Raw genomic sequence first — 10,288 nt, forward strand, 5'->3', positions numbered from 1 at the left:
TCTTAGAAATATTCTTAACTTAGAGTCGCTGATCTGAGCTTTGTCATCTGCTTTTTAAAACAAAATAACAACTTAAGGTATCAACCCCCCACTTTTTAGTAACCCCTACATTCAGTTTTCAGTAAAAACAAAATTCAAAACAAATCAAAACTGCCATGACTGTTTAATATTATCATAGATCCAAGCAGTTCTAATCTTTTGTTAATACACGACACGTAATTTTTTGTATGGTTTTTTGTTGTGATCGGACACCATTTTGCGGGATTTGGGGCAATTTTTTTTTGTAATTATGGGATGTGTTCGTCTCTACCTGGTCGCAGCTACCACCACGATAACTTAACACATATTAAAACTAAACTAAAACAGGCTAGAGTTTGCTCTTTAATCTATTAAATTTAAAATGTAAAAACTCACAGGGTTCAGTTTCTTTGGGCTTGAGTTCGTTCTTTACAATAATCTCATTCTTTTGATGTATCAATTGGTATCAAAATTCCGTTTTTTAGAGTTATGGTTGCTTTTGAGCCGGGTTGCCTCTTACTTCCAGTTCTTTACCAATAACTGTTCAACACTGTTTGTTTTTAATTAAAAATGGCACTAGAACTTTTAATTTCCGTTCAAATGAGCCCTCTCGTGACATTCTAGTACCATTGCTATGATATGATCACCTCTGGGGAAAATAAAAACAAAAAAAAACGAATAAACACACATTCGTGATCTTTCTTTTGTCAAAAAATACAGCATTCCACATTTTTGTAAACAGGAGCTTAAAACCTCTACAGGAAGGTTCTCTGATACGCTGAATCTGATGGTGTGACTTCCATTAAAATTCTATGACTCAAAAGGGGGTGTTTCCCCCTTTTTTCGAAAATGAGACAAATTTTCAAAGCTCATAAATTTTAATGGGTAAGATTAAACTTGACGAAATTTATATATTTAAAATCAACATAAAAATCCGATTTTTGTATTTATCTATTGGTATCAAAATTCTGTTTTTTAGAGTTTCGGCTACTATTGAGCCGAGCCGCTCTTACTGTCCAGTTTTTTACCACGAACTGTTTTATTACAAACAGGAAAAAACCTATGGCTTTTTCTTATTTGATATATTTAGAGACAAAATTCAGAGAAATGAAAGATATAACTAAGCCTAATATGTGCCATGATTTGTTCTAAACTAGGCTTCAGCCATCTCTAGAGCCATGATACAGATAAAACTTAAATAATCCCTATTTATAATCAACTAGACTGATCCTTCAATTATTGCTTGTATATAATCTTTATCATTATGATAACGCTGTTTGGCTCTCTTAATTTTCACTTCTCTATACGCCTGCATTCACCTGGTACGTTATATATGGTTAAAACCTATATACAATTATAATGTCATACCTTTGCTTTTCTCTTGTCATGATACTATGTTTTTTTCGTGTGATACTGTTTTTCGTGTGATACTGTTTTTTAACTTACGTTTACCTTGCTTGGATGAAACCATATTAATGCTTCAGCTTTGTATTCTTACGGTCCCTTATATTCCCCATAAAACCACGTTTTCGTGTGATGTGTTTTTCGTGTGATACTGTTTTTTAACTTACATTTACCTTGCTTGGATGAAACCATATTAATACTTCAGCTTTGTATTCTTACGGTCCCTTATATTACCCATAAAACCACGTGTCAAGCATCAAGAACCTATCAAAATCAAAACTAATTTTAAAATTTTCAAGTATTTTTTCTAGATTAAATTTAAAAAATATAATTAATGCTCAGACACCATAATTATTTTTGCAGTCTACATAATAACTTTAGTGATCCCTCACATGAAATTATTTTATTTAAAATGTTCAGGAATTACTCTAGTTTCAATTCACCAATCAGATTTTTGTTGTTGTATAGTTTTAAGAAGACGCTTGTGTTATAAAAATTTTAGTTACTATATGCCGTCTTTTTTTCTTTACTTAGTTTCAGGTATATCCGATGACTCCTGATGTAGAAACAGCAAAAGCTAGTACAGTGCTATAGAAAAATGCACTTTTCGTAGAAAATTGATTATATTTAAAATAATTTTACAAAAGACTTTTAACTCCATCAATTTCTTTTAAAATGAGCTGTTAAACAGCTCTCTACGGTGTTCCAGTGCCAAGCTATTTGTGAAAAATAAGATGCTGTATATACAGAATATCGCACTTCAAGCCACTTTTCTTGTTGTTGAAGCCAATATATTTCCCTTGCTGTTCAAGCCAAAAGACGGTAAGTTTCCTATATAGGGGTTTCGGATAATGTGCTTCTAATAGTGTAATTCGTTTTTTTATCTCACTCTATTTTAAGGAATTATGGGCTATTATATTTTTTTACTATTTGGCATGATCGTCTCTTACTAGGTTGCTAGCTACCGCTGCAATCCGTATGATCTTGTAATTATTTATTTCTTATGTCATTATCTTGTCAAAAGATAAGCGCGTATATGTTGTGAAGCGTTATTTATGGTATTTAGGGGTTGTAGTCGTAGATGCCTTTATTCTCCCTTTATAGGGGAGATAAACTCTGGCCCTAAGGTCATTAAACTTTGGTAGCGTACCTTAGGCTATGACCGAACTAATGAGGCGTACCGACTGAGTATGTTCGAGAGGCTAAAATTAGATCGTAGAGAGGTCGTCTAAAATACAATACTTTTATTCATTTACCATATAGTATAATCGGCTATAATCTGTCTACTGGGACTGGCTGTCCCAAGTAGGCCACAAGTATCAATAAAACAACAATAAAATATAAACAAGATACTTAGACACTTACGATTATAAGGCAAGGTCCCAAAGTATTTCTAAAACAACGGACCGGAGGTCAGTCCGGCATATAGGTAGTATAAAGATTTTTCCTTCCGATAAAATGTATCTTTTATACATTTTTATCAACCACACCTTCCCACGTATTTGCTAGGAAGTAGTAATTTCTCAATTTCCCGTTAAACAGAATTTAGCAGGATATGTTCCTTATCTTAATAACAAAGTGGTATTTCAAAACTTCATATTTGCGTCATATATATTTTTACTAAATTAATAATTAGCTAAATTAGAAAGCTTTACCACAAAACTCCCCATTTAAAGAAGAATTGTCCCAATTCTCAATATTTTACTTTTAAAACAACTTAATTATGCTGCCATCTTTGGGTCATTGTGTGCATATACCCTCAATGGGTTTCCTTAGGGTCATGTTTCTGGTCCAATATAGGCCATGTTCTTTTCTGTCGAAGGATTTCAATTTGAAATTCATCCTTGTTTCTCTTTTTCTCTGTCTCTTGGACTGACAATTTCTCTTTTACCCTCTTCATATGCATCTTCTGTTTTACTTGACCCCAAGCGGCTTAAACATAATATTAGTGGTTTTGCTTAAATTAGATTTATATTAGAAAAGTTTTACGAATTTTTTGAGTTTAAATTTAATTCCCATTAATAGTTTAATTTATCTGTGTGATGTGGTTGATATACCGTTTATTATTTTTTTTGTTTTTAGAAATGCCTTGGTTAAATTACATATAACAATTTGTTTTGTAACCACAGATTTCTTTAAACACAACACTTTACATTCTCTTCACATTTTACATTAACTTAATGAATGTTTAGGCTATAAGCCATTTGCTTATACATCTTAAACGTTGAAAATTACTGATTTAGCTTCACTTTCACTCAATAAATTAGCAGTAAATTCTCACTTATTATTGGATTCTGTTGACGGTGATTTTGGACAAGGTAAACGTATCGGTCCTGGACAGAAAGATTATCTTGGGAGATGGTAACTACAAGCTCTTGCAATGCATCAGAAATTGGTTGATATTAGCATCATACATGAACCAAAATTGGATGAAGTTGCATCCAAATTTGGTTGATATCGGCAAAAATTAACCAAAAATAGGTTGTAAAAAAAACCTAGGTCTGTGATCTAAAGAAAAAAAAATGATATCAGCATACAAAAAAAGCATTAACGTTTGTATACATAAGGAAAAAAATCACACACTAATATATACAAATAATTTTTTTTTTTTTTAAGTAAGAGGCTAATTATTTTCTTACTCGTTTTTTTATACAATCTGCCGCTAAAATAGAAACATTCCGTTTCTGGTTGGATTTTAATTGTATTTATATTCTTTACATATTAAAATTAGTATTAATTATTAAACACTCAAAATACCATATTAAACACTCATATTAGTAAAGCATTAATACAGAATATTTTTTTTTTTTTTACAACACCGCTGATTAATACATTGACCAGAAGTCACAAAACTTGAAAATAACAACTACCCCATAAACACTGGTTAAAATTTTTTTAAAAGTTACTTTAAGACACTATGTAGTATTATAACCACACAAGAAGCATTTTTTTTCCTGTAGATTTCTCACAAAGCATAACTAGAAATTGGTATACTCTCTTTTTCTAAAATAGAACACTCAAAATCCCAATTTAATATATTTATATATTGTTTATACTGACATAAGTTAGGTTGATGCATAACTTAATTGTTTAAAAGCAAACAATAACTATGCAACCTTACAATTTATTTAAACACTGCAATGTTTATTCCTTGTACAAATTTAAATCAATCCAGCAAGACTTTTAATCTGATAAGTCTTAAACTACAATTAAAATATTTACACAATTTGTTTTTAACTCTAACAAATAGATTTATACACTATAACAGAGAAATGTGATTAGCTGCTATTTAAAGGCTTAGCAACAGTTCTTACAATACGACTGTTATTAAAATTTATACATTTACAATTTTATACGATGCAAATTCCATGTTTATTAAGGGTTTTCAAAACACATTTATAGCTGTATATTTCGTCAGTAGAATTTTTTTAGCTTACTCTGAGTCGGTTCGTTTAAACGACCTTTTTATTTTTTTTGAATTTCTGGTCATTGAGACAGTTTAATAGAGTATTCGACTGTCATCTCTTTTAGTCCAGTTTTAATGTCCTTTTTGGACAAGGCTTAGCTTACAGCTTATATCTGATAAGCTAAAAATTTTAGCTATTCGTCTATTTACCTTTTTTTGGCACTACCAATTGACTTGTGCCCATACCCTGAAGGTTTGCTTACCAGGGCTGCCTTCTGGTAGCTCCTCTAACATTTCTAAGTTCTCTTGTCATCAGCTACTTAAAAAGACTATTATGAACCTGCACACAAAATAATTCTGCACACAATAATCAAATTCTTTAAGGCTATTATGTGCCTTACTTTCAATTTATGTTATGCTAGTCATTTTTCTGAAAACGACTTCCACATATTAGAACGAAATTTTTTTTCTTGCCTACTTTGAGCAGTTGTCCAATATTTCTACTAATCTTGGCCCATGTTAACTCATGTAACGGTAGTTTCGTAGTATTACTGCTACTAATTGGTACTTTTTTAGTACAATTTTCATACTAGTTCGTTCGGCAAGTTCAATAAGTGCGTATAAAAGAGTTTAACTGACTTCATTCAGTTTATTTTCCTTTTAGTTTCGTCTGACTATATTTTGAACTTGTACTTTTTTTTTATTATTTACTTCAGTGAAGCCTAAGCGGTTTTTTCAAATCTTTGTCAGCTTTTTCAGTTTAATAGGTCTTTTCTAAGCCTATATTTATATGTCTCCTGTTTTATTCAACAGCTTTTACAAGTTTTTACGCCGATTGCCATTCTTCGGTCAATTTCATTATCTCCTTGTTTTTAAGGGGGGGGGGTCTATTGTCACCACCTATATGTTTCTGAAATTATTATATTGTCTCCGTCCAGACATGTTAGCGTTTCAACGATATTGAGTTTCCTGGTCGATTTTAGACCCCTGCTATATGATCTTCTTGAAAAATGTTTGTAACCCAGGCGATTGTAAAAATGCAATTTTTACGAAATAATATCTTCAGTGTTTGTTTGAAATTTAAGTGCGACACTATTTACAAAAGAAACAATGTAAGCAGTCTCATTTGCAATGCTGAATAGCTTTGAATGCGATGCTCCGTATCTGCGGTTTATTGATCAGCTTTGAATTTGGGATAATTATAAGAACAAATCTATGTTCAATATGTTCATTACTGCGAGTTTTTGTATTGTGACAGGTTATGTTTTATTTTCAAATGAAAAGTGGATATTTTTAGTTTTTGTTAAGGTTCGACAGCTTGGGATTGGAGTGTTTGGATTGGCACAGGTCAAAACCAATTGTTTAAACTAGGGATCTCCTGTGCCAATTCGTTTTCTCAGATCCAATACATCGCTTGAGTTAAAATTATTATCTTGAACAATGAACTGTGGTTTCCTTGTGACGATGGGGTTAATTTTTGTCTTATTTTGAATGGATTTTGTCCTTGGCTTTTACCTCCTTGTAAGTTTTCATGTATAAAACAATTTTCTATATTGCTTTTCATTTATTTGACCTTGCACTTTTTGTGCTTTATTAGCTTATTCTAGATTTTACTTTAATCGTAATATCACTTGATTATTTTCTTTATTTTTTATTTTTTATTTTTTTCTTTTTTCTTTTTCATAGCTTAAATAATAATAAACAAATTAGTAAATTGTACTATGAATAATTATACTATGACTACAGCTAGCTTGTACATGTATTGCGCGATTCATGTAAACTCTCACTTCCTTTCCCATTGTAATTATTTTTAAATTTCTTTAAAATAATTTTTTTCAAATTATACTTTAAGTGTCACCTGAGAGAGTCAAAGGTCAGTAGATGCATTGCATGTACTTAACAACTAGAGACCAGCAGTGATTGAGCTCAACTACAAATTTGCTAGCTGCCAATGACCCTATTTCAGTAAACTAACCTTCTTTGTTTTATTTTTTTTTTATTATCCCCCCCTTCAATTATATATTTGAAGCAAAACTTGATGTTCTCTATGTATCGATTAAAAAAGATAATATAGATATTTCTTTAGTGGCTTTTATACTCGTTTGATTTTTATTTAATATTTATTTTTTATTTTTTTGTTATTATTGTTTTATTCAAATATTAATCTGCTGGGGGCTGCGCTTGTTCTGCCTTTCTCGGTTTCCTGGTCCGAGTTCTGGACTCCAAATTTTTGCTTTTCTTCTTTATAATATTTGCAAGGCTCTGATTCCGAGTGCTGTTTTGTTGCCTCGTCAAATCTCTTTAATCGTTGTTTCTCTTGATGTTTGGGTTTTTTTATAAGTGTTTTGGCGACTTGTGCTTCTGACAAAGGAACTTCTTGTTGCCCCTTTTGTTTCTTTAAGGTTTTCCATAATTTTTCTCTCAAAGAAGGTTTCCTTAACGATGTTCCAGGTTTAGATATACTGAAGTCTGTCAATGAATTTTTGGTGTTACCGTCTGTTCGCTTATGCCTGGTAGATGACGCTTCTTCCAAGCGCCTACTTTTATTACAACTATAGGTAACTCGAGTGCACTAAAATTTGATACTTCTTAGGTTACTTCAAATCTTTCTTCCTCTTTGGATCTAATCTCTGGTTTATTGTATCTTAAACCAGAAGGTTTTGTTTGAGGCTCTTCTATGTCGCTTACATCGCTTGTATCCGATGAATATTGAACTTTTCTTTTTTTCTCTTGTTTGTTATGGAAAGTTTGCAGCCAAGTCTGGGCTAAATATTCCTTCCACTTCTCCCAACTGTTGTGGTCGTTAAAAAGGTCATAAAATTCATATGCCCTTCAGATATATACTGGTGAGATTGTTTCTTCTATTTCTTCTTTTAAAAATGTAGGCTCCGTTTTCAAAGATTTGAAAAAATATTCCTTTTTAAGTCTATAATGGTGTATTACTTCTTCCTTTTCCTTATGCTGATGTTTTAGAGCACATATTAAGTTATTTGGTAGAAATTTTGTAATCCTATAAGGTCCGTCCCAATTTGGTTTTAACTTTTTTGTTCCTTCCAGATTCGTTTTGTGAACATAAACCAAATCTCCTAAGCAGTAACTCGTTTTATTTTTGCTTGTTTTGTCATATTTTTCTTTTTGTTCTGTTTTCGCATCTTCCAGATTGTCTTTAACTTGTTCCATAGCTTTTTTCATTTGCATTACCACCTCTTGATTATATTGGTCTAAGTCGTAATATATTCTGTCATTTTGCATTTTATTTAAACAAATTCTGTGATCTCTTACGTGTTGCAAAAAATGGCGTTTCTTTTAAGGTACGTGAAAAAGCCGTATTTATTGCAAAGACTACAAATGGTAAATGTTCATCCCAATTTTCATTTTCCTCTCTTGCAACTCCCAGACTATAGTGTAATTCTATCTGCCGGAGTTCAGTCGTTCAAGTGGCGGTTAACAATCGAGATAAGGTAAACTATTGTTTACCACCAAGCTGCGTGGATTCTCTTTTACTAATTTTATTTGACGGTCCCATCTAGGTTTACCTAGAGAAACCGTATAAATATTCCTATGTTACAAAACTCGACGACAGATAACTAAGCTTGAACTGGGGATCTCCTTTTAATCTTTATGCAGAACAGCACATAAGTATGAATTTAAAGGGTGGACTAAAGTGATCACAAACCTGTTTCCTGTCCATGAAACCGTACAACTTACTCCGGTTCCCCCAATATTAATTGGAGTTTATCATCCTACCCCTGAAGGGGTGGGGTATTAACCTAATTCGGCCTTCGGTGTCTTTGGTGGTGACTTTTATTTGGCGCACTCTTGGCAGCTTTGTATAAAAGCTTTTACTTTGGAGTACATTTTTGGTAAATAAAAATTTCCTTTCAGTCTCCCCATAGTTTTTGCTTCTCCCATGTGATAGCCAATCGTTGCATGTGCCATCTGTAAAACTTTTTTCTTCCAGAGATTTTGGAATCACTGGAATAATTTTTAAGTCATTTTTTCTACATTCTTGCGATGGTTTATGGTATCTTACTTGAAGATTTTTACTTTCGCCCCGATCCAAATTATGTATGTCTTTTAAAAATGTTTAAAGTGCTCTGGCAATTCTGATCCTTTTGATAAAAAGGATTTCATTGCTAAACAAAAATCGTCTTTATTTTGATGCTTTGAAATATTTTCAATAGACAGTATTTCTACCCCTTCCAGTTCGTTCTGGATGGTTGCTATCACATTTTCCTTCTTATCTGGATTTCGTGATAAATAGTCTGGTGAAATATTTGTACGGCCCTTTATATATATTGGAGTATATGAATATGCTTGCAGACGCAGTATCCACCGTGTCAGCCGGGCTGAAGTATTTTGCATCGTATTTAGCAAAACTAATGATTTTTGGTCTACCCTTAAAATAAATTTTTTTCCAAGTTAAAATTGTCGAAAATGTCCTACAAATATAAAATTTGATAAACACACTCTTTTAGCTGTTAAGCATTTTTTTTCTGCTTCTGCCAGTGACCTACTGGTATAATGAACTATTGAGTCTACTTTCTTAGCATTTATGTTTATCAATATGGCTTCGATACCCTACCTCAAGACATCTGTTTGTAAACAGAAGTCTGTTGACAAACCTGGCAGTTTTAGTAGTCTTGTGACAAATCTGGCAGTAATAATTGCCTTTTTATTTCATTTAGCGCTTGTTTTGCGTCCTCTGGACATTCGAATTTACCTGATTTCTTTAAAATATTCGTCAAAGGTTGTGCTATTGTGGCATAATTTTTAATATATCTTCTAAAATAGCTTAATAGCCAACAAACTGATCTGCAGCTTTTTTGATCTTTAGGAGGCTGTAAATTTTCGATGACTGTAAATTTTTCTGGATTTGATGAAATAGTACCTTGGTTTATCAGGTGTCCAACAAATACTAATTTTGGTACCACTATTTTTAACTTTTCTGGTTTTTATTTTAAGCCAGCTTTTTCAAACTTTTCCAGTATTTTTCTAAATTTGGTTTAGACTAAATGATAAGCCGAATGGCATACGTTGAAATGTGAACGTTCTGCCATCGTCTAAGATTACTGTAGCCTTATGCTTAGTTTCTGCATCTAAAGCGATTTTTCAATATCCTGCTATTAAATCGAAAATAGTGTAATATTTTAAACCCCCTAGGGAATCTAAAATCGAATCAATTCTTGGTAACTTCATCACGTCTTTAATTGTGAAGGCGTTTTGTAAACTAAAGTCTATACATAGTCTCCAGGTTTTATCTTTTTTTCTGACTATTACTAATGGAAAGCTCCAATCACTAATGCTTTCTTTAATTATACCCTGATCTTCCATTTTTTTATTTGGCTATCTAGCCATGGCTTAAAATCATAAGGTGTTTTATACGGTGACTTTTTGATTGGAGGGCCCTCTGTTGATATCTTGTGCGTGATTAAGTGAGTTAATCCGTAATCTGCTGTG

The sequence above is a fragment of the Artemia sp. Qi Xiang Cuo genome, chromosome 1 (genome assembly GCF_049724085.1).
Source record: "Artemia sp. Qi Xiang Cuo chromosome 1, ASM4972408v1, whole genome shotgun sequence".
NCBI classification, from domain to species: Eukaryota; Metazoa; Arthropoda; class Branchiopoda; order Anostraca; family Artemiidae; genus Artemia; species Artemia sp. Qi Xiang Cuo.